A 27,216-nucleotide genomic window follows, 5' to 3' on the forward strand; every position below is an offset into this window, starting at 1 on the left:
CGTGTGTTAAGTCTGCCAATCCGCTTTGGGCCAGTGTGGTGGACTATTGGCCTAACCCCTCTCATTCTGAGCTCAAGACTCTGACTCAAGCTCAGCAGTGAGCCGAATATGGGTTGATAATGATGAATGTTTAAGTACCCCAACGGCCAATGGCCAACTCAGCATGTTTCCGTGCAGCTCATAGCAGCGATAGAGCAGTACAGTTCCAGTTTCCCTATTTGGCGAGCTCATTGGCCGCTGAGTGACGTGCTCTGCCGTCTGCTGCAGGCTTGCTCCGCAGAGCATGGCACTGAACTTGTTTTGTAATGGTAAATTTCTATCTATTGCACAATACTTGCTAATTTATACTATTGAAAGAAAAACAATAGAGGACTAGATAGAATGGGTATGATGACTAGGTTTGAATATATTGATGTTAATAATAAATTCGGGTAAATAAGGTCAATCATAACTAATTTATACATAAAAAGCAAAGATTGACTGGATATTTGCAAAATAAATAAGATTATAAAATTTCAAAATATATTAAAATCTTTTATCGTAATTAGTTGAAAATTTATACAGTTTTAGTTACCTTCCATTAAATGTGACATTTTTAATATATGAACTATAAACATAAACGCAGAAATAACAAAGATATTAGTAATTTTGTTTAAACGCCCATACAAATCTAACGATCATTAATTTGCCTACGACGTCATTTGTTCGTACCATTTTGTATGGGGCGTTTTTCAGGGATCCGCGGCAGCGCTGCAAATCTGATCCTTTAAATCCCTGTAGCTCCGAAAGTAATGTTCGCAGATACCCTGTTACTTTTACAAAATTGCTTTACTATTAGTATACTCTTAATTTATATACAGTATAAAAAACTGTCATCATCCCTATTACTCTAACACTAGCAGCGCCTGAAGCTTGGTTCGCATGCAATAACGTTTTTCACTAATCCCGCTAGAACCATAGATTTTTCCGGGATAAAAAGTAGCCTATGTTCTGCACTAATTCACCCAATTTATTTCAGAGGTTCAGCCGTGAAAAGTAACAGACAAACAGACTTACTTTCGCATTTGCAATTGATTTCTTCAAAATAATACATGAAAATGCGGGACACACTTCTTTTATAACATGTCCTTGTTATAAAAGACTTAGTATGTAGCATTTTTATTATCTGTAAGTAGTACAGAATAATAAAAATGCTACGCAAGTTCTTTTGTTCAACCGACACAACGCTGTCTATACATCATGTTGTCAATCATCTATACTAACGAGTTAAGTAAAGGTTAACACTCACATAAACAGCAGTTATGAACTGCGATGTTCACGACGTTCTCTTTTTTTTTATTTTTTTTATTGAGAAAGAATACAATAAGGAACTTAAGCTAACTTATCCTAATAACTATACAAATCATGCCCACGTTCTCTTATATTGAAAAAAAAATCCTAATCATTCATTTTTTAGCGCTACTGATACTAAAATTAAGTTTTTTCTAGGCGGAAAACTTCTCTGACTACCTTTATGCGATCCCCTTTTATTTTCATAGCTATGACATCTTGGTTCCTTCTGCTTCTTACTCCTCTTCAATCAGTGATTTTGCCCAGTATCATGATTTTTCTAATGATATAAGCAAGCGTTTGAATGCAATAAAACTTGATGTAAGCGATGATACAGCCTATCATCTATCACCTATCAGATCTGAGGCTGGAAAAGTATTTCAGATCTTTGCAGTGCGTACGAGAAAAGAGGACCTAAACCGATAGTTCGTGTCCAAGGGAAATCGACGTAGCGGTCTCTGCGATGTCTAGCAGCTCCCTGGTGGAACGGCGAAGGTGAAAAATATCAAATAGTTCCTGAGCGCACTCTCCGAAATATATTTAGAAGAATACCGATAGACAAGCAACGTTTTGGCGATGCCTCTACCAGTGAAATTTTAAAGTTTGTTATTGCTTCTTCCATAGCCTATGAGCCTTGCCGAATGCAGTAAGCTGATATTATGCAGAATCATCTCATAACTGGGAATAGTACTCCGTATACGATCGAACCTGAGCTTCATAATAAGGACAGAAGCTGTTTTTTTGCTGTGAAGTACCGCTTTACTTTATTGAGGTCATGAAAAATGTATTGCATTATGCTTGTTGGTGGAAACCATAGCCAACTTCATCTAATAACGAGGTCGCCCTGACGGACGTGGACACTTCCGGCCGGCACTGTAATTACATATCATGTGATTGCGCGTGATTCATCCCTTTCTGAGCAGGTGCGTAATTACAAAAGAGCGGAATAATTACTATGATTAATAGCTTTTACTGATAACTGGTCTAGCCACTCAATTTACAGCGTTACAACCTGTCGTATCCTTAGCTGCTTTTGTGCGAGACTATCGCGTTCCAGGCATGGCGTCCGGACGTATGCTCTCTCCCAATCGAGTTATAGTTTAAGAAGGAAGCCCGGAACGGGTGCCAGTGTCTAAATAGTTGCGGAATAAAATCTTAGCCTGGTTTGGACCTATAAAGGGTCTAGTGGCTACTTGTCCGACTGTCGATGTCGTTGTCTCGAAGACAGCTCGAAAATATTCGGATAACTTTAAGACGGGTATCAGCTATTAGACTGCTGAGAAGCTGATGTTATAAAGTGGAACCTGCTGGGATATGTAAGAAAGATCATTATCTATCTTTGTTACATATCCCAGCAGGTTCCAACAATGTTGTGGTTGGTACTACTACAGTACTATGACAATATAGTCCTAACACTTTTGCATTGAATATTTATTTTTTTGAGATCATATTCTTATTATTTAATATTTAATAATTTTAAATACCAATTTACATTCTTAAATTATATTTATCCTAGATAAACGGTGTATGTTTTTAAATTGGGTCTAGACATTGGTGTTAAATATATTTATCTGATTAGCATTTCCCCGTGCCAATTTGAATAATTGGAAGCTTTCCCATTGTATCGATAAATAATATAAATCGATGCTATTTAAAGCAATATTTTTCAAAAGATACCTCAAAAAAATAAATAAAACATTTTTTCGAAGTCATAAACAAATCTATATTTTCTTCATTAGATAACTTTTGCTTTCATTTTTGATGCCACATTAGCAAAGCGATGATAAGTCAAGTGTCTAAACATTTTAATTTACATTTCATTGGTGATTCTGTTTGATGTTGAAAGAAGATGAATGGTGTGTGAATACATTCATCATTCATCGTTTTAGATTGACCATTCACTCAGATCAAAACAACGTACGTTAATTGAAAACTAGACTGTATTTTGAACAGGTTTGCGGTCTGAAGTTCGCAGAATATTAATTCATATATGTACTTACCTAATAGTTACAAGCCATTTGGTGGAGTAGTTAACCCATTTAATGGTTTAAAGTTGCATTAAAATTAAATTTCAATTTAAGGCTTTACTCACAACTAAATGACATAATTGCCACATTATTAATTAAATAAGTTACACATGACAATGATGCCCTGTAAGGCCTACATACAGATACTCTCTCTTATCAATTAAACCAAAAGACTGACCAAAACAGTAGAGTTTGAAAAAAACGCAGTTTAAATCTTTTTATAACGATAATAATAATAAATAATAATAAATAAATGTAGGTAAATCTGTTACAAAATATTGTTCTTAAACCATCCATTATGTTTAAGAAAACAAAACACAAAAAAATATATTACGGAGTTCCAGATATTACGGAGTTCCAGAGTAAGCGGGATATAAAAACGTAGTTTAAAACAATGTTTTTAATTATGATAAATAAGAATCACATACATAAGTAGTAGAGCTTTGTGTGACTGGATTCATCCGGGAAAGTCCTACCGCATTGCTTAATTATTCCAGCCTGAAGAGCTCGGTTGCCTGTGCAATTACAGGCACAATACTCGTATAGGCTTAACATCTAGGCCTCAAGATCACAGAGTTGTACTATAACAACTTGCTGGATAACCATGCGGATTGCAGTATGTTATTCTATTTACAACCAACAGTTGTTCACTTATCATCTGAGGTGCAATTTAGCTTTTTTATACTCGTCGATGTATATGCCTATAACAATTTATATTAGAAGTTCAGCTATATTTCTATAGGATGCTCGAAATAAAATGTCAAAAAAAACGAAGTTGCCATAGCAATGAGCGATGTCACATCGCTATAACTTTACAGAATGCAGGGGCAGCTGAGCCATTTGTTTAGTCCGTCAATTATAACTAAGTATTTTAAAAATACAACAATGAGTGGTATCACATTTTTTACTATACTTGTTTTGTTATTAATCATTTTATTTTTCAACCACAAAAACGGAATTGGCAATAATTTATTTTTCAATACATGAAGGCCGTTGAGTCTGTCAAGGAATGTATAAATATGAAACGCAAACGTATTGCATAACACATTTATACGTAAGTGTACCATTCAAGAGCTCACAGGAACTGGATTCGGCCGGCTGCCGGTGCAATCGGCTGACGAACGATCGGCGGCCGATGACAAGCAAATATTATGCAAACATGGCCTGTAGCCATGTGGTAGGTCGATTCTCTATCTACAAACGTTAACGCTACGAAAATTATAAAATTTATGGGAATGCCATTTATTATAGACATCAATTTGTCGATCGGCTCTGTTATTCCCATACATTTTGTTAGTTTTCGAAGCGTTAGCGTTTGTAGAAAGAGAATCGACGTATCAAATGGCTACAGACCATGTCCCAGAGAGAACCGTAGCCGTAACTATGAACTATGGGCCACTTTTACTTCTCGATGCGATAATATTAATAAATATCTTATTTATTCATTTATTGTTTTGTATATTAATAGGTGATAGAATAAGTGATCAGCTTAAGTTGAATATTACTACATATATTATCCTGAAATGAAGGAAGATTATGAAAATAAAGCATAATATCCGCGGGTATATGGGAATAATAATATATAGCCATCTCACTCGCTGATGAAGAAGCTCATTTATTAGATACTGGGCTGATATAGCCATGGGGTTTAGTAAGAAGAAATTTAAGTTAGCACTATCATATTCTTGCAATAACGCCGTCTTTATTTTTTAATTCTGAATTAAATATGAGCTTTTAATGATAAATATCATAGCAGTATCGACAGAAAGAGCCGCCGGAAGTTGAAAGTTAGTGTTGCGAAACTAAGCTCATTAAAAATTCTGCAGCCTCCATTAGTTTATTACTAATTTATGAACCCCCGTGGAGACTACTTTTTGCCTTCCGATAGACTGACCGGGCAGACTATAAGTCTAGTAGTTCGCTAGTCAACCGACTTCAAAACTAAGTCAACATAAATTACACGTATTGGTAATTTTTTTTAAAAAATGTAGTCAGGTTTTACTTCTTTGTTTGTTTATTTTTTTGTAAAAACTTATGAGCTTTACTGGTTCTTCTCAGAACCTGTGGTTAAAATCTTTACATATAGTCCAACTCTAAGTCTTGGAATAAATGATTTTGAATTTGCATTTGCTAAGCCTCTAGTATTCCAATCATACTTTATAGAACATAGCAAAAATAAGTAAAGACTAAAGCAAGAAGGTCGTAATTTCCCAGTTAAGTTCTGATATGAAACACACTACATCTGCTAAAATTGTTATACGTTAACTACACGTAATATAATAAGTTAAATAAAAATTACAATTTGTTATCTTTGACGTTTCAAAACTGCTTGTAAACTAAAACTAAGAATTTTGATTTTTATTTTCAATATTTAAATTGCAATTATACAATTAAAATGCAGTGTAAAGTAACTGGGTATGCAGAAAATTTAACTGGGTATTTGCGCCAATAGCAAAAAGCTTTGTATTGCCAGTATTGCGCAAAAGAGCCTTGTAGGCTTCTATGGAATGCATTGTAAAGCGACTGTACTCCCGCATACTAAACATGATACAGCTGTGAAACATGTATTAGATACATGCTTCACCCGCGTTGTCTTCGGATTATACCTTTGATAAAACCAGTATGTTCATTATTCATCATTAACACCGTATTTTAACAAGCCCAAGCTTCCCTTTTAATAAAAATAGGACATGTTGCTTAGACCCACCCAAATTACCAATTCGTGGGCCGTTATAATAGGCTAATCATCATCATCATCATCATAATCATTAACAACCCATATGTTGAGCACGAGTCTCCTCTCAGACAGAGGGGCTAAGCTGAAAGTCCACCACGCTGGCCCAATGCGGATTGGCAGACTTCACACAAAAAAAACTCAGGTCGGTTCTCAGCCGGTTTCCTCACGATGATTTTCCTTCTCCGTTTGAAGCACGTGATATTTAATTTCTTAAAACGCATATAGCTGAAAAGTTAGAGGTGCCTGCTCTGGACCAAATTCTTTGCCTTCCAAATCAAAGGCAGAAGTCATACTGGGCTATCACGGCTTCTTATTATTATGTTATCTTAAAATAGGCTGATAATTAATAAATAATGAATTAGTGTGTCTATACGAATCTAGTCTCCCATCTCTAGTACAGGCAGTGGTTACAATTCATCCGTATACCTATACCTTGTCTAACATTGTGTATAAACACAGAGTGAAAGCACACGAACGTCCTTGCAACTTGTTTGTTTTCGACAGGTCTGCGTTTGGGCGCTATCTTACCCGCAGATCTCATCTGATGGCAAGTGGTGACACAGGAATGGGCACGTCGCATTGTTTCACAAAATTCTGCTGAAAAAGCATATTATGCACATTTTGTTCGTACGGCACTGACACTTTAAAATGATGGAACGGAAAAGATTATTAAGGATATTCGTATCAAGACAAAAAAGGAAATATTCTCGTGATTCCAATGAGGCCTACGTAATATTCTTTTTATTTTGACGTAATATATTCGTAAATAGTTTTTAATTTTTTATAACTGAAAAACCAAGATTTTCTGTGAATCTTTCGGATTTTACTATGTATAACCATAGAGACGAAGTTCTCTACTTGTAGGACATACCCGCCCACTCCTACACCCAATACGCACAGCATCTTATATCCCAACTTTCCTACAAGGAGTTGGAACTTTAACCCACCACGGTGCTCAAATGCGGGTTAGGGTGATAATGATCGACTCAGTAACGATGTTAAGGAAAATGACTGAAACCGAGGTACAGAGGCTCAGTACCAATAAGTTTCCAACTCCGGAGCTGAGACATTTTACTGAAATTTTCTTTAAAAAATAAAAAGCCATTAGACTGATTCAGAGCTCGAACCCAAGTCTGCAAAATTTGAAGCCATAGATATACGCTAACCACTGGCAACGAGGCAGTTTAATTCAATTACGAGTTCCAATATGGGTTGTTTGAGACGATTAAATAATTCCACAATGACTTATAAAAATGAAAAAGAGTGTAATTTCCACCGTCCTCCCTTCTTTCCGGCGAGTGGGCGCTTACACAACGACGGTCGGCCGCGCTCTCTCTGCCACCAGTCGCACCTGACGCGCCGCTAGCACTACACTACACGAAACTACAAAAAAAAACAACTACAAAAGTGTTAAAAAACTACATCTCAATAAACAATCGAAAAGAACCCTAAAAGACTATAAACTTTTTGGTGAAAGAACTTCGTTCTAAATTCAAATTCGAGTTCGTTCAAGAATCGTGCGTTCATTTTTTTTTTAAGAAACGGTTCTAGTCTTTTTGATATATTTTTTTAATTTAAAAGATTAATAATTTGATTGGACAAAGAGGTTTTATTTTAGTATTTGGCCAGTGTGTGTGAGGAAAGCGCGCGGAGCATGCGCCTGCGCTGAACATTTTCACTTTCTACGTGACGTTGACGGGACGTTGAGCGGTGAGTGTTGTCACTGTGTTGTGTAATCGCTGCGATGTGTGAATTTTAACCATTTGCCTAACTGTTTTGTATGAGCAAACTGTTATGTTACTTTCTTTTGGATTTCCACTTCAACTATAAAATTTAAAAGCTCATTGAGTAGAAGCGGGCGTTAATCTGCTGAAGTTTGTTAAGAACAATGAATAATAATTTAATTTAGAAGAGTTAACTTATACATTATCTTTAATAAGAAAAATAACTTAAGGAACTTCTTTGAACTTTATGCCCTACAAAGTTAACTCGATATAATCAAAATATGTTTTATTCTAATAGAGCTTTTACGTTTTCTGGTGATAATATTGTGTCACTTGAAATGAAGGTTTCGAAGGTCCCAGGCGCACATAGCTCTAAAGTACATATCAGCTAATGTTCATTAAAATCTCAGCCAATTAGGACTAAAGCTTTCATAAACCTACAACCTACCTATGAGTACAGATAGATTGTTAAGAGATATTAGAGTAGGTAATAATATTTGTACCTAATAGTATACCGTGATAGCCCAGTAGATATGACCTCTGCCTCCGATTCCGGAGGGTGTGGGTTTGAATCAGGTCTGTGGCATGCACATGCAACTTTTCAGTTGTGTGCATTTAAAAAAAAACTCACGTGTATCAAACGGTGAAGAAAAAACACCGTGAGGAAACCTGCATACCGAAAAAGTTTCTTAATTCTCTGCGTGTGTGAAATCTGCCAATCCGCACTGAACCTGCGTGGTGGACTATTGGCCTAACCCTTCTTAGAGGAGACTCGAGCCCAACAGTGAGCCGAACATGGGTTGATAATGATGATGCTAAGAGATTGCTACTGCATGCATAAACATGCACTCTTATTTCTTCGATATTATACTACTACTACTACTACTACTACTGTAAACTGCCATAAACCATAAGCTTAATCAAACTTATAAATTAACAATATAATTAATATAACTCTTTAAATACAGTCAGTAAACAAATAAACGTACAAGTTTTTTAGGTCGTTGGCCAGTGCAATGCGCACGCACTCGGCGTCAAACGGAGTTTCCTCGTCAATTATAATTCAATCGGGTAATGAATGGCTACGTAAATGCCGGAAAAAATTCTATTTAATTGCATTCAGATATATATTGATTGTATAGGAAACTATTCTTGTAAATTAAATTAAATTTATTGATTGATTGATTATACTTTTTCTTGTTGATTTGAAAGAAAAATATGCATGAAGCTATCACTAAAAACCTGGTACGTATATCACTTTATCATGAGAAATTGACATTATTTACCACGTAGTGAGTTAATGAGGTGTTCAGACATGGCTCAACAGACAAATAGATTTTTAACTTCAGGTATTGTAATAAATTTAATATCTACTCTTTATCTATAAATATTTATGAAACTTAAATTCCTTTAATTATATTTTCTAGTAGGCTTAGTTTACAAGCACTTTTGAATGTAATGTTTGACGGTTTGTTAAGACTTTATCACCGGTATGAAGGGAGATTCTAATCAGAAAAGCAGAGTAGTAACTTAGACCAGGAGCTGCGAGGTACAGTAGAGTCAGTATCAGCCGATTTTAAAAACTTCATTTATCATTTATCACAATCAATTATGTAAGTAATTAATAATTTATTTTTATTTTATTATATTATTTTAATAATGTAAGTAATTAATAATTGTCGTGAAAATTTAAAATTAAATAAATACATATCTTGACAATCCCAAATATTATTTTTGTTATAATTAATTAACATGGTACGAATGCCAATCGATTTGTTACTGCAGTCATGTAGTAAGTTCCAAAAAAGTGGAGTCTCCGAAAACTTTCCTTAGCCTGGTTATATTCTGTTAATATTTGTCTTTACAACACTCATTTAAAAAATTCTATTGGCTTTCAGTTTGCCATTTAATTTCACACTCTACAAAGTCTCTCTTATTTATCAAATTGAATGATCAAGCATATAATTTCCATTGAACACCATAGTGGAAAGTGACTACTAAAAATGATGAATCATATTTAGAATGATCGACCAGTAATAAGAGGACCTTAAAAGTAATACAATTTTCATATATTCGTTGTATTTTGATTTGATATAGTGATACGGTTTATTCTTCAGGGAGGCGGGATTAGGGTAATGTATGCAGATGTTTAAATCGAGTCTGCCTCAGGAAATGATGTTATACGATTATTATTAACAATTAACAAAACTCAGCATTTGGCTGGTGAAAAAAAATTAACTACTATCAATTTATAATCATTCTAAGCAATATATAATTATGTATCGAGTTCAAAAGAAAGTAAAGACAAACTCACGAAGAATTATAACGAAAATTACAAAATTAAAACGATAGCTTTAAATAATATGCCATCATATTGAAAAAGAAAAAATAAAAACTGAATACGTAATATCTATTACGAGATAGTGACCACAAATGATCAAACGATCAACCTACATTTACAAAATACGTTTTTGAAAAAAAACAAAAGTATAGTCACGTATTTCCAAGAAGCTGCTGCCAAGCAATAATAAACTGTGTGTTTTATAACTTAGAGTATACTTTGTATATTTTGATTGTTTATTTATTGGTGTTCGCAAATCTTGTTTTGTATTAAATTACTATGAATATAATTTCTGAATATGTTACTGCATTTTAAAATAACTATTTGTATCTAGGTCTGGCATGAAACGGAAATTATGGAAACAATATAATACATACTTACTATAGTAATAAAGAACAACAATAGGAAAAGTCGCACTTGCGCAGTCTATTGAAAGATAAAGACTCTCGGAAGCAGCCGACTCCGCTTTCATCTGCACACAAGATCACAATTTTATATCTTTTATCATCATGGTATAAAGTTAAAATGTACCTTACGTTTGCCCTAATGCAAATAACAACGTAAAATTTTAAATTATTATTTTAAATGAAAAAAGTTCCTGCAGTATTAGAAATACTTGTTGGCATTATCTAGACCGAACAAATATATCTTTTGGTATACAAGCTAAAATGCGTTTAGGGTAGACAAAAATTATTCGAAGAGATGATGTACGTTAGGGACCCAAGGTGTTGGAATAGCGATCACATGCTGGACACAGGCGACTCAGGACGATTGGAAGTCTTTACAATAGACCTGTGTCCGTCAGTGGACGTAAATCTGCTGATATGCAATTTACAAATCACCAATTACCTTTTAGTTCTTATGTGAAAATGAAAGTCTATCCAAATACGTCTAATCATCTCTGGTATTAAAAATATTTAGTGATCTTGTCTGCGTGTGTGAAGTCTGCCAATCCGCATTGGGCCAGCGTGGTGGACTATTGGCCTAACCCCCTCTCATTCTGAGAGAAGTCTCGAGCTCAGCAGTGAGCCGAATATGGGTTGATAACGACGAAGCTTATGATTCCATTGGTAGGACTGCGGTTGTCTTGTTACAAAAAACTACACTCAACACATCAACCAAAACTTCATAGTCTGTATGGAGTCTAATAAAGTTTTGTAATGGATTTCTATAGAGATCCTAAGTCATTGTGGTGCGATACTCTACGCTATTGTGGTGGTTGTGTAAGAGCGATTAGGCGCGTAGCATGTGAACTGGTTCATCGATTCGCCACCGCGCCACCGCGCCTGAGAACCGCATGGCTTTCCCATTGTATTGATACCTCACTTGTTACGAGATTGGTACATACGGCGTATTTGCGTAATACTGTTGCGAAGTGGTTTCTATCTCGATCCTTCTGTCACATCAGAGAACGTTACTGTTTTAATTATTTCAATTTTACCTTTCCTTCAATTGCAGTGACGTAACTATACCATCGATCTATTTATCTATTTATATCATCCTATGGCAAAATTGGAGCCTGAAAAATACTCACGTACTTTTTATGTTAGATTACGTATCGTGTGAGTTCAGGGCATCGCGAGCTACAGTTCGTTTCATGTAGGGTGGTGCGGGTAACCGTTCGTTTCACTCTTGAAAGTTTGCCGCGATTCATGATAATTCGTATAATGAACATCATACAGGCGACAGTCACCGTACCCATGCTATCTGAAAAACACTTTAGAGTCAAATTGTTGACTGCATATCAAAAAACTAACGACATGAATGACTATATTATTCGTATACTTACGATAACTACAACTGAATTGTTGTTATTGCTTAGGAGAGCAAGAAGCGCGTTGAACTCTAATGTATGAGAAACTTTAAATTTATGAAAATAGTCAGTGAAAGAGTCAGTGAGCACGTGTTACGTCACGTGTTAGATAAATTGCAGTTTCACTGTTTTCACTTTATTGAAACATATCTGCTTCTTAATCTCTTTATGCAATTGATATGTCATCGTGAACATTTCTATTGAAATTCAATCTTTTCTAAAATGAATTATTGAACGACTCTCTAACTTTTACTGTAACTTCGTATACTGTTCCTTGTTGCTTCTAGACTGTACATTGTATCATTTCTTATTTAGTTGCAATTTACAGGTATTTTAATACGTATTACGTATAGACGTTTAAAAATGAATAGATAGATGCGAAAGTTGTTTTATGTTGTAGAAAATACATTAACCTGATGGGTTCAATTATAATCAATTGTACTAAATGCCGTTAGTTACTAGATTTAATCCCTAATCGTTATAATACTGTCGTACTTACCTTATCAAATATATTATTTTAGAATCCAACCAACAATGCAGCGCATTGTAAGACGTATTCTTTGCATGCACTACAAAGTATTGCTCTGATATAAGCGAAGGTTTTCCACTTAATTTGTACATGTGATCTGCTTTTCATTCTTGGTTTAACTTTATAGTATGAGTACTTTAACGTCTTCATTTGTCCAATAAACTATTAATTTAAGACAGAGAAAGTACAAGGCCGAAATTTTGCCCACTCTTCAGAACGATACAGATATTACTAATAATCTTGTATTATTTTGCTAGATTACTCCATTTGAATCTTAGGCTAAATAATATTGGTCAAAGGGAAAATAAGCTGATTTCATTATTTTCATACTAATCCTAAGCTTTACAAATGCGTATTTCACTGATTGACGTTGGATGTCAGCTGTCTTTGAAAATGCACGCTGTCTTTGAATGTGAACGTCGTTATGTCATCTGATACGTTTCACAGTAAATTCATACTGACAGTCTTCCTAGAGATTTTGAGAAAATGTTTCAAATCAATGTCAAATTAGAAAAACTGTCAGTTTGACATATATAATGCAGTCAATTTGATGTCAAACAAATCCGATCAAGTTGCGCAAATGCACTTTTAACAAGTAATTTAGCCGATTTAGCCAACGTTGATTTTTGTGAAAATTTGCCTCATGAAATCTTCTTAAATGTTCTAATTTATGGCCAATTTTTAGCTTTGGAATATCGTTTAAACATTTTGGGCCCGAGTTTATATTTAGACTCGGTTTCTCCTTTCTTTATATCTATAATTTGCTTGAGGTAAGCTATAACTTTTTCTAATAATCGTGTAAACAAATTCATGTCAATTTCCACGCATGTAACCACCTATTTGCCTTTCTCCACATAAAGAAATATAATGACGTACCTTTTTAAGAAGATTTATAAGCTATTCACGCCCCCTTAATGGTATTCGTCCCAAATACCGGTAATGTGGGACAAGTTTTACTATCGTAACTAATAGCTGAACCAATGTAGATAGATTGGGTTGATTCAAATTACTGCGTACTTATCATCCGGAAACTAAAAATGAAAACTGTCAACCATACTCGTATGACTGAAGAAAAACTTGGGACATTTTAAGCTTTTATAGTTAGAGATTCAATAAACTAATATGGTTGTAGGACCAAATCGAAATTCAAGATTCCTTAGAGAATTATAAAAATACATATACATAACCAGTAGTGTTCTAAAGCTTTAACTAGTCAAGTTTTGGATTTGACATGATCGAGTAGTTGAGACATCAGACACTACAATAGTATAAATGACATTGTGTTGTGATGTGTGTTGTACCGTTTCAATTTATTTTTCTTTAATAAACTTTTTCTTTCTTCTTTCTTAGGTTCAATTAAATTCTTTTGACTGTCTTGTTCACTATAACACACCTATACGATACAGTATTTGCGATTAGTACGGTTAAGATTTATTTTTAATAACTTACGATATTAATTCTCGCACTGCTATAATTTTCAGGATATATAAAATATAAGAGGACGTTAAGATTAGTTAGTTAGACAGGAAAGTTACATAAAAAATAATTAATATGTTTGAAAAAAATGCGTTATAAGTTTGACATTAATATCCTTAATGCATAAACGATTAAGTTTATAATATATTTGCATGATAAACATATGTATAAGATAAACATTGCGTTCATGAATGCGATTATGATTAATTGGAATATTATTTAATTAATAGCACGAGTATAACGTAATAATAAACTGTGCTTTTATTTCCGTCACCAATAATAGCTGAGCTTTTGCTTAAAGACTTAAATAAAAATAATTGCATAGACCATACAATAGGGTACGCAGGATAGTGTGTAGCTCTGTCAGGTAATGTTTGGTTACAGCCAATAATTTTCTAATTCAGACGGACCACCTTTATTAAGTATTGATAATTGATATGTTCAACAAAACATAACGCAATAGATCAAAGTTGGATATAAGCCATTAGAGAGACTTCCCGCTTTAATACACTCTTCAGCTTTCAAATTCGACACCGGTAGACATCTTGTACTTGCACAAGCCCCAGGTAATGCTGCTCGGTCCCATTAAGGAGCCTACAGCAATACACAATCAAAAAAGCGTTAAGTGTAAAAACGCCTTAAGGCCATCAAGCTTGGCGCTAATTATGCGCGTCAAATTGGATTGGACGCGGCAAAGTCATCAAAATGTCTAATTAGCACATTCGGCGACGTCGTGAGAACAAAGCGTCGTCCGCTCAAAACTATCATTTTACTTTCTTTTGTCTAATTATTATTTGACTTTTATTCTTGTGAGAAAGTCATTTTGAGAAGCAAAAGTGAATTGAGCTTTTTAATTAGTTCGATAATTGCGTGCCTTTGTCTTGGGCCATTTTATTTAATTTTTATCGTATTACGCAATTTTTATTCTTAGCCAATGGCTCGTCATAAGCGTATCTTACATACATTACATCTTGCTAAAACTTGCTAAAAGAATTAACGTAATTTATCGAATAAATCCTATCAAGCTCGCATGAAATGGAGTTTATTTAGACTTAATTTTTATATAAATTTAAATGAATTGTTGACATAACAAATATAAATGGATATTACAAAAATCTTCCATAAAAGCAGCTTAAGTTCTAGATGAATGTTTTCTCGCAGAGCTGTTGGATATTTTGTTATTGTTATAAAATATTCTATTTACTTAATTGAATAATTGTCCGTAATGTTCAATTGTAAAGAACTATAGAATTGAATATTAAAAATTATTTAAAAAAAAATCGTCTCCATTTTACATGTAGGGGAGGTACCAAAAAAATGATGTTTTTCAAGATTTTATTATACGAATTTGTTCACATTTCTAATGTACATATTCATGCTAGATGAATATGTAATGTACATATTCATCTAGCATGAATATAATAATAATAAGAAAAAATAATAAGAAGAACATGATGAAACGATATATGGGTTCCTTTGTGGACTACGGAACCCTAAAAATTAGAGTCAAGCCAGATACGGAACAGCGGATTTTTTCAAACCTGTAGAGAAAAATGCCTCATTGAAATATACCTACTTCATGCCAGGATTTTCGCCTTTGTTAGATTCTCGACTTACTCTTCTCAAATAAACATTTAAAAGGCGTAACAAAGGTTTTCTAAGGTGTTCACAATCAATAAATCTCTGACAGTAATTACCTAATTAACCGTTTGGCAGTAACTTGTGTGGGAACAACGAACAAATAATAAACGAACAAGTCTGTATACATATATTTTTTTTACAATAGAAATATATAAACAGTTGTCGAATAATCTTTCAACACACATCTCAGCCACGGATTGGAATGCACTGAAATTTTAAACTCAGATTGATATTATAACGTAGGTCTTTCCAAAATTCACCCTCCAAGGAAAATAAATCCTCCGGTGTAAGAATTCTAAATTCACGCAGACATAGTCGCGGGCATCCGCTAGAACAAACACACCTAGCCATCTGCGAACACTTCAAAAATGGGTTTGGTAAGCGAAAGCTGGAATTTGTTGTTCTAACGATTTTTATCGATCTACAAAATTCGGTCAAAAATCTTTTAATATGTATCTCGATACGACTATATTTACGAACGTGGATAGGCGGAAATTGAAGAGATACTTTTTGGGACAGCTTGTGTAGCGTCGCAGCAGTGGTACACTCACACAATAAATTATACTGTTCATTTTACTACCCGCTAACGATTGTGTTGCATCATGGTTAGGCTTAATTTAAATATGTATTTTGTAAAATAATAAATTAAATTAAATAAATAACACATACTCACCCTTTCTATTCATTGCCGTAGTCGGTTAAAATCCCATGCCCAGAGGGAAACAACTAGGAATGTTACATCATACGCTACGCAGGTAAATGCTTTAAATTGTATTTTACATAAATACCTATCAAGTAACTATGTCTATTAGCTAGTTATTACCTACCACCGTCACGCGCCTCACGCAACCTCCCGCTTATGGCTTCAGCACGTGAGGCACGAGCGTATATCGGAAACAGTTTACGCGTAAATAACAAGTTATTATATCTGCGTATCGAGATACAGTCAGTTAGAGCCGCACGTCATATTTTATATCGAACTATGGCACGCGATCGTAAAACACACCAGCAGGGCTAGCACGGGCAAGGGAGAAATTTATCCACGGGGAGAGGATAAAACGTTTATCCCCCACACTCGTTTTATCCACTCACCGCGCATGGGCACGTCGGTGGATATAATATTCCCGGTGGATAAACGGAGGGAAAGACTTGTCAACCCATTTGTATATATCTTATAAATTGGCATTAGGTATATTAATAGTCCGAAATAAACGTAAATTTGATAATATTTGGTTTTTTTGTGCATATTATTTATCTGTTTTCTGTTGGCATTGTTTTGTTTGGTGATTGTTTTTTGCGGTGGTTTGTAGTAGGTATCTATAGTATCTATCATACTAGCGGACCCAGTCAAGCTTCGTTTTGACATAAGTGCACTTGTTCTCTATCCCTACTCTACCCTTCTTTACCTCTAACCCTGCCCTACCCCTACCCTACCCCTACCCTACCCCTGCCCTACCCCTACCCTACCCCTGCCCTACCCTACCCCTACCCTACCCCACCCCTACCCCCCCTACCCCAACCCTACCCCACCCCTACCCCGCCCCTAACCCCCCCTCCCCCTCCCCCAACACCCCCAACACCCCTCCCCCCGTACCCCCCTCCCCCCTCCCCACCCCTACACCAACCCTTCCCCACCCCCCCGCCCCCACCCCCACCACTACCCCCCTCCCCCCTCCCCCCTACACCAACCCTCCCCCCCACCCCCCACCCCCCTACCCTACCCCTACACCACCCCCACCCCTACCCCACCCCTACCCCACCCCTACCCTACCGCTACCCTACCCCTACCCTACCCCATATTGCGAAGCAATTGTTAAAGACCAAAACATGCGAGACATAATTGTTTTTTTAAGTAAAGTTTTATCCCCACATCAACTTCACAGGGATAAATTTATCGCGTTTAAATGTCAAAAGTCCCAAAGTATATCATTTTATCCACTCCATATGCCATAGTCGAGGAAAAGATCTCCACGCGTAATGTCAATCGGGGATTAATTTGTCTTTCCCTTGTGGTCATGCTATGACGGGTGGATTTATATCCTTAGTCAGTGGATATAATGGGTGGATAAAAATTTTATCCCTTGCCCATGCTAGCCCGGCAGTATCGGTTTAACCACCACATTGCACACAAGTAAATCTAACATTAACTAATTTATTACAACCCGTGCGCATTAGCTTGACACCTGGCTACCTAAAACATCCATTCAAACACAGTGCAAACATCATTCGAGCCAGGTGTCAAGTTAATCCGCACGAGCTATACACTGTTTTCCGTAAATAAAATTTAACACGAATGTATTAATTTAATAGATAATGCACTTCTCGGATTTATTCAAAATGAACTTGTACGTTGTACCTATTCGGATTTTTTATACGTTTGATAAATCAACATTGATTCAATTTTGGGTATAATTTTAGGTTATTTTTATACGTAAGTAATTGTTATTTTAGCAAAATAAAAGTCTATTATCATCTACCACTATGCTAGGACCTTAGATTTTTTAATTTAATAGCAGGTTAATTTGCGGAGATGACCTTAGTTTAGAGTGATGAGTTTGCAGTGATTTTTATAACAAATAGATTTTTACAGTCCGTATTTACGTTAGCTTAGACCCAGAGTTCGTAACCTGGAGCTGACAGCCTTTACTGACGAAATAAGCTTTTGTAATTTTGTAATTATACTTTGATACAAGTTTACTAATTAATTTAAGATACTGTCTTATAAGTTTGTGTTTAATACACATGTAACGTTAAAGTATAATTTAATTTTTGTTAAAAAAAACATTATCTAAAATGCAAGATTCACCACGTTATTAATCCACTTAAGTACCTACCTATAAGCAACAATTTCGTAAGTACCCATTATAAATTAATTAATTCTTAATACAAAACCAGATAAAAATATTAATTAATCGAAAAGATGAGCAGATTATGATAGACGAGAGGCAACGCGGCCTGGAATTCAATCTTGATAGCGTAAAAACCGCAGCGAGTAACCTCAATGTCGATGACGATTGCGAGCGAAGTTACAATCGGAAGTTACGCAATGACTGTCGAATGTAACAAGAAAGGCCGATCGGCAGTTATCGTGGCGATGCTCGGGTGAAAGCGTTGCGTCACCGGCTCACCGGACTGCGGACCTACACCGCGACAGTTACTGGCAGAGCTTGAAGGTTGTATTAGAGAAGTTAGTCTAAGAGTACTTGAGCTATTTTAATAAAGGAGGTTCTGTATTCGATCCGTATGTATGTGTGTATTTGTATGTGGCGATTATTTGAAAAAGTCCATATTAGTGAAGTTTTCATTATTTAAATGAAGTTTTTTAGGACAGTGAAAAGTGTTAGTATAAAATGTTAAGGCGTTCAAAGAAGGTATTAAAATGAAGCTCGGTTTTCTACATGCCGTACTGTGCCATGTATCATGTGTGTGTGTACATGCCGTGTTTCTTTATTCAGGTCACATCTTGTAATTGAATTTTAGTACAATGAGAATAAGTGAAACTATACAATCACTGTTTATACATACATGGATCACAATTCATGTTTCGCTTAGTAACACGATTCTAAATTTAATATAGTGGATTTTTAAAGCAAAAGACTTGTAGATCTTTACAATACATGAATTTTGTTGATGGACATAGACTTCCTGTAGATAATGACTTCCAAACACCAAGGTCTCGACCTTGCTGCATTCCAGCGGCTCTATGCAATCCTCTAAATGTCCTTGATGATGATTGATGTCAGTTACCAAATAGGAGTCAACTAACACTGCATACTGTTATATTAAACTGGCTGCACATTATAAACTATGTAAAAATGCAAAGTCTGACTACCTTAAATATTCTGCATTAAAACTCTATCTACTTGTCCAGTAAAACTTGATTTTTTTTCGATCTTGATGATATAACCAGGACATGGTTTGTTACTCGCAATTAGAGTGAGGAACTGGTTCAATGTAAACCGGCCTCAGTACCTACACGCATCACTTCGGTCGTAATTGTAGCATTTCTAAACTCGGATTAATTATTATTATTATTAATTAGTCAAGGGCGGAAACCACAATGATAAAACTAATTAATTAGAGCAATTCGTACAGAATCGGACGTTACATAATACTACTACGTAATGCAAAATTAGTAAGAACATTTTATATTTGTATGCATAATAATTAAATAATTATAGTAACGACTTAACTTTATAATCAACTGCGGTTATGTTGATTTTATATTCGCTCACATTACTTAACCTTATTTTTTCTGATTACGTTTATTTTTGTCCTACCTTCGCCATTTATTCATTTTTGTAAGTAGTAGTAGATGGTTCACCTGGTGTTGGTAACACTGCGCAAGATATGTTAGAAACACATCGTAATGCATTTTAGTATGACTTGAAAAGCTGCGTTTTTGCTTTGCAGAAATATTTGTAGAGCTCAGTCTCTAAGAACGCTACACTCTACAATTTCAAGAAGGTTTCTTTGGATTCACTAACTTTTTATTCCTACAAGTTAGCCCTTGACTACAATCTCACCTGATGGTAAGTGATGATGCAGTCTAAGATGGAAGCGAGCTAAATTGTTAGGAGGTGGATGAAAATCCACACCCCTTTCGGTTTCTACACGGCATCGTACCGGAACGCTAAAACTGTGTATGTGTAAATGCAAGGAGTGTCAGCCATTTAGCCAGCACATAGTTACGTACAAACATGTTTCTGAGTGTTGACGATAGCTTCGTAGCAAACTTTAAAGACACTTAAAGTTTAATCTACTACTATGTTTTGCGAATGGCTGCTGCAAAGTTAAATGACTGCTGACTGGGAAAATGATTCCTCATAATTTGCCATTTAAAATATTTAAAAAAATACTCGGTAATACGGTTGACCCTTCAAACCTATTACCTTTCTAATTCACCACACTTTAAACTCCATAATCAGCTACCATACTTATTTTCAACCTTTTATAAAAAGAGGGTTTGAAGGCTTACTCCATTACTACTTCAACCAAAGCCAATCCTTCTGAAAATAGATTACAATTCCAACCTTCACAAAAAGATTCGTTGATAACACTCCCATGATATGCGGGCAACGGGCGGTAAGACTGCGCGGGTGTGAAATCGGGCGGTAAGTGACGTGCGTCAGTCGTGGGTGTTTCATTCATCGCTACATGCCCCTCGCCCCGCGCGCCACATCGGGAGTGTTACGAACGAAGTTGCCAAGCTATAGCCCTTAGTTTATAACTATTTCAACCAAAATCTAACCTTCTAAAAATAGAATATAACAACAATAAGTACCACAATGGACTGTAGACTCCCAAACACAGAAGTGACAGTTACTCATAAGTCATAGCATCGCGGTATGAGGCCAAGGTCTGTGTGGAAACACCCATACATACACATGTCTATCATACAAGGCTTCCAAATGGGAACTTACGCAACTCGGGCCAGCGCAGCGTCTGCGCTCGGCCAATGTTACACTTACAAGAAAGGCGTTGCCTTGTTTGTGTTGATTATGTATTATCTTCGCAGTACAATAGATTTAGTCCTTATGTTCAGTCAGTGAACGTCCATCGATTGATAACTGATTTTGTGTGAAGATTGGCATCGCACTTACTTTGTTATAGACGATTTGACACTTAACCACAGAATACATACGAACAAGACCTAACTCGCTCGTTTCGTTAACTACCGCTGGACTGTAAACAAACACCTCAGCAGTTCAGGTTTATTATTTATATTTTTTTTTAATTTGTGTAAGAATATTTCAAATGTAAGTAACTAATGAAGCCATAATTTTACTTATATACTTACTTCAATTTAAATTATTTTAAATATATTACGAGCTTTAATTAGTTAAATCTTCTCAAAGTTTAACCTACTAATTGATATCAACCTTCTCAGTCTATTTCTGTAACTTGTATTGGAACTGAATTAACGATTTCTTTTATTCTACCGACTGAAAGACATGCCATCTAAAGGGCTAAATGTCGACGACTTACGTTAAAAGTTCACCGAAGTCTCAAGTTACATAGCAACCAAAAGAAAATGAATTCTACTCTACTTTACCATGATATTGAAATATGTTTTTTTAGTATATAACTTACATAAAGAAACTATTGTCAAAGCTTATGTAGCTTGAATAATTTACCGAAAACAAGTCTACAAACAATAGATGTAAGTATTCAGAATGAGTAAATCTTCAGAAGATTACTGACAAAATCACTCCTAGTGTTTTTAATATTTTGGAATGTAAAATATTGCAATGTGTGCAAGATTATTAACCTCAATATCTGGAACCTTTCCATATATTGTCCCGCATCTACAATATCTACAATACACTGTCAGGATAATACCCTGCGAAGTGTGCAAAACCCAGAAAATGGCCCCAGCTCAGCTTATTGCTGCATGACCGTTTAAAAATAAACCATGCAGCACTACTAGATGTAGATCCAGAATAAAGTAAACATTATTTATTCTTCTTGTCTTTTTCTGAAATGAACTCTCTGTGTGTTAAATAAAAATCAGCAGACAAAATATAATAAGATACCAATAAAATAAGATGCAGTAGGTTTATTTTTCTTCGCTTTCGATACTGTAACACGAAACTTTGATCGTCGTTTAATACAAGTCACCGACATTTTGCTCTTTAAAGGGCGGCCGTCCTTCTGTCGGCAGAACAAAACGAATCATTAACATTTATTCAGCTCCTATACAATAGCAAACTTTTTGTATTTTTTGAGTTAATTAAATGTTCATCGAGATATATCTATATTACACAATCTTTTAAATGCGACCAACACAAATATCTGATGATCTACGCGACAATATCAATTTTAAATTTATGAGTATCACAGAATGCCATGTTTTTTGCAATTGAAAACCTACGTCGGCTGGTGACAAGAATACTGATACTTGGTTTAGTAATATCTCGTAAAATTTATGAGATATTAGGTGTCCACGCCAAAAATTCACGAGGTAACTTTATACAATATAATATAATATTTAAACTTGAAAAGTTTAACTCTTTTCGAGAATAGAAAGTTATAGACTATAACGGATCATTAATAATAATTATATAAAAACTAATACTTTACAAAATATTAATTTAAAATGAAAAAAAAACTATTTACAAGAAATACACGCGATCTAATTGGTCAACCACAGGCACGGGTACCCAATACGCTGACGCTGACGCTGTTGCCACTCTGGATGGCAAGGCTTTTATTACAGTTACTTAATTATGAATCAATGTTCAAATACTTATACTAACAATTGTACTGGTATTTAAATTGTACGATTAATGTACTACTTTGCCAAGCACAAGTCGTTTACTTACGCTACATTAGTATTCTGAGCCGGCTCCAGAGCTGCAAGGTATGCGGTGTCGCAAGCAGTTGCAACATCGCAGACATTCGCGATGCAGCGCGCATTGTGGCCACAGTCATGTATTATCGTCACATACAATCACCAAGAACTGCCTACTTGTAGAAAACAATTTATTTCGTCAATACTATGTAGATACTATGTAGAGAGTCGTGATAGCCCAGTGGTATGACCTCTGCCTCCGATTCAGGAAGGCGTAGTTTGAATCCGGTCCTGGACATGCACCTCCTCCTTTCAGTTGTGTGCATTTTGAGAAAAATAAATATCACGTCTCAAACGGTGAAGGAAAAACATAGTGAACAAACCTGCATACCTGAGAATTTTCTCAATTCTCTAATCTACCAATGGGCCAGCATGGTGGACTATTGGCCTAACATATATTGGCTTATAGTCATGCTGAGAGGAGACTCGTGCTCAGCAGTGAGCCGAATATGGGTTGTTAATGATGATGATGTAAATACTAACTTGTTCATTTTGTGTTATAACGTAAAAACAATATGTTATGTTGTTGAAATATTTCAACAATATGGCGTTATATGTTTTACCAAAATCTAAATTTAGAAACCTAATACATAATATTTAGACTTAGACTATATTTTGGTCTAAAGTGCATGATATGGGCCTATGAGATTACAGATTACAGGAGGGTTGTTATTTATTTTGTACAATATAAAGAAGTATCCGGACACAAAAAATTAGCCAATAAAAATATTAACAAAGCACGAAATGAAGTCTGTAGGTCTCTTTACCTGTAAGCTAATCTTAGAAACAGCAATACGGATGTAAAAACGAGTGTGTATCTAGGTACTCGTAAACTGAAACTATAGATATCTATGTACTACGTAGGAAACAGTATAGTTAATAACGTTTATTATCGTATGAATTATAGACAAATGAACATATCTAATACAAATTGACACCAGCTGATGTTGTATTTGCTGACCTGTAAAAGGTTTATCGCCCTTTAAAAAGCTTATAATCTAGCAAACATTATATTTTACGTATACAGGAAAGAGCACGCAGAAATGCAAGCTAGATATTCTCGGTTTTCTACAAAGTGATGATTTCCCCGTTTCCACGCCGTAGCGGGCAGCATCCAGTTCCGGCGCAGTTACGCGAGCCACACACGGTCAAGTAGCTCTACCATTAACTCTATAACGCGCTTATAGGTGTGTGCAGTTAAATAAACTACCGATACCACACCGATCACAATATTTCGATTTTTTTTCACTGCCCATATCCCTAAGCACTTTAAAGACTTGACGATATACATGAGCGTGTGTAGCTGGCGTTACTCGCCGTCACTCGCCGCCACTTGCCGCCGCGCGCACGCGCCGATTTCACTTTCATGGTGGCCGGACACCAGGTCATTCACCCCAGAGGCTCCGCACTGCTCTCCTGCCCATCCGTCACTCGGGAGAGTACACTCGTTAGCAGTGTACGCTGTTTCTTTTTACTCAAGGTCTTTCCTTCATTTTCAACGTGAAATTACCCGTTAGTAATACTACAAAATGAATTGTAATTAAATATATAAAATATTAATATTACTAGTAATGTAAGCTTTAAGCACTAAACAAAACGAACAAACCTTCCTAGTCTTGAAACTTTATAATTACTCACACTTATCTATGTAGGAACACGATTTGACAGTTCGTCAGTTGTTAGACCATTAACACTTTCATTCACATTTGAATGAGTCGATTACGATGTGTAGCAGTTCTGTACACTTTACTATTCATCATCATCATAATTATTAACCCATATTCGGCTCACTGCTGATATCGAGTCTTCTCTCAGATTGAGAGGGGTTAGGCCAATAGTCCACCACGCTAGCCCAATGCGGATTGGCAGACTTCACACACGCCGAGAATTAAGAAAATTCTCTGGTATGCAGGTTTCCTCACGGTGTTTTCCTTCACCGTTTGAGACACGTGATATTTAATTTCTTAAAATGCACACAACTTAAAAGTTGGAGGTGCATGCTCCGGACGTGATTCAAACACACACCCTCCGGAATCGGAGGCAGAGGTCATATCCACTGGACTATCACGGCTCTCACTTTACTAGTATCCGCCTATTTTAACGGCCTTTATAGCGCCAAACCTTTCTTCTACTAAGAGAGAAGATAATATGGAACTTAGACCTACCACGCTGCTCTAATGCGTGTTGATGGGCTCATAGTGATAATGTTAGACTATATAACGATAATTGAATGACTGTGACTCTATAACGATAATTGAATGACGAATGACTGTGACCGAGAACTTCACATGCTATCCGATATCCGAGACACGGTGGTATAACACCACCAACTTTCCAACTCCGAGTTGAGAATTTTCACTGAGAATTTCGAAAAATGAAAAGCTTAATATTTCATAGTCCGACCCCGGACCCCGGAATCGAACCAGTGATCAGACGTCGCGACTAACCAGTGGTCAACGAGGTGGTTACACACATATTTTGGTATTTGACATACTTATTTGTACTTGAATTCAAATATGTAGGCTCGGCACTAACGTACTTCATATTAATTGTATATTTTGTACATGATGCCGTAATTGTGCGTTTAATGCGGGTGCACTAGATATTTTCGTGATTCATTACCATTCGCTGCGTATAATTACACGCCAGTGCACAGCCGTGCTATTTGTTATGTCTCTTTATTGGAACGATATTTACATGGTACATAATTGTACCTAGCTATTAAGTAGTAGAAAGTTAATGGTTTCTAAAATAAATGGTTTTTTTATTTGTTATTTGCTTTCTTAACGAAACAGAATCACACGATTATAAAATTAAACATAGATATCATCTTTAGTTTTCCATTAATTTGTATTTACATCTTCTATATTATTATTATAAATTAAATTTGAATTGTGGGAACGGGAGGTGTACCTATAACTTTCCTTCCTTGATAAACTTATGGGGAAGGGTGTAAACTGTAAAGTTATTCTGTAACTGTAAATTATTTCAAAGTAAAAATCACAAAAGAAAACTACTATACGTTATACAGCTATTAAATTGTGTTTTGGACCATTACATGAAAAGTTCAGCCCTAACATTTTTTTAAAGAATATTTGCCATATTTTTTTTTAAATAATTTAATAATATATTTATTTGGAAAGACTGAATCGACAAAAGTCCAGCAGACGGAAATCGAACCAAAACCTCTCAGCGTTGACTCCAGTCCCTGCTGAGGCTTAGATGTTTGCAAATTAATGTTTGTATGGTCTCAATATGCGGAGGCTTCATGGAAATCTAAACGTAAGAATTAATCTTTGTAGAATAGTTATAGAAAGTTACGTTGTAATTGTTTTTATGGGCATATTGTTGTTTGGTATTAGCATAAAACAATGCTCGTCGCAGATTTCAAATTTCTTCTTCCGTTAAGAATAGGGAATACTTAAGCATGCACCGCACTTAATATGATTATAAGATTATTTTTATAGAATCGATGTTTCATTGTTACAATCGTTTTCAACGTGTAAATAACTCCCTAAAAATGCCGGTTTGTGTAGTTGAATGATTTAAAAAATAACAACAACCAGTTTACTAAAAGACGAAGTTACTTTTCATTCGTAAGTATTTCTAACTTAATTAGATCACAGTTGTAATAAAGACATTATCTTAAAATAATCGATTCTTCATCCGGAACAGAAATACATCGATCAGGTAATCCAATATTCTGTGTAACGTCTAAACAATGTGTAAAAATTACACATGTGTGTATTGCGAATCAAAATAGTCGTGTGTAGTTGTAAGGATACAGGATATAGCTGTATTCATTGGTGATAAATATTTTCGATATATGAGTTTACTTCGTCTCCCTCAAAAAACGAAAGACAATTTTGTTGGTGAATTTAGGTGTCATGCAAGTCCATAGGTATTTGATCTGAATCTGCTTTTCATTAAACAATAAATAAAACGTTACCGCGGCGTGCAATTATTCCAGCGCGTGCACAATCGAGGAAACGCAACAGCAGAAAAAGAAAAGCGAAACGCACGCCCTACTTCACTATAACTTATACTTATACTATATATATTTGTATCGCTTGGTAACAGAGGTGTGTGCAGATGGAAATTCCCAAACTACACGCTCTTAGATTAGTGACCAGTTGGACTAGGACTTGTTTTTATTGTTCAAATCGTGAAAGTTTCATTTGAATTCATTTAATAGTTTCAGCGTGATCCCCTGTAACCAATGCCAGTCGCAACTAACGTGGCTTT

At 35.5% G+C, this 27,216-nt stretch overlaps 1 protein-coding gene across 1 annotated transcript in view; it reads left to right on the forward strand.

The window, feature by feature from the left end:
* Nucleotides 1-7,445: 7,445 nt before the first annotated feature.
* LOC112047582 (uncharacterized) overlaps nucleotides 7,446-27,216 on the forward strand; it is a 36,295-nt gene continuing 16,524 nt past the window's right edge. The window contains exon 1 of the mRNA XM_024084721.2: nucleotides 7,446-7,803. The gene's annotated coding sequence lies outside the window, so the exon portion shown is untranslated. The remainder of the gene's footprint in view (nucleotides 7,804-27,216) is intronic.

The sequence above is a fragment of the Bicyclus anynana genome, chromosome 16 (assembly GCF_947172395.1).
Source record: "Bicyclus anynana chromosome 16, ilBicAnyn1.1, whole genome shotgun sequence".
In the NCBI taxonomy this organism is placed as follows: domain Eukaryota; kingdom Metazoa; phylum Arthropoda; class Insecta; order Lepidoptera; family Nymphalidae; genus Bicyclus; species Bicyclus anynana.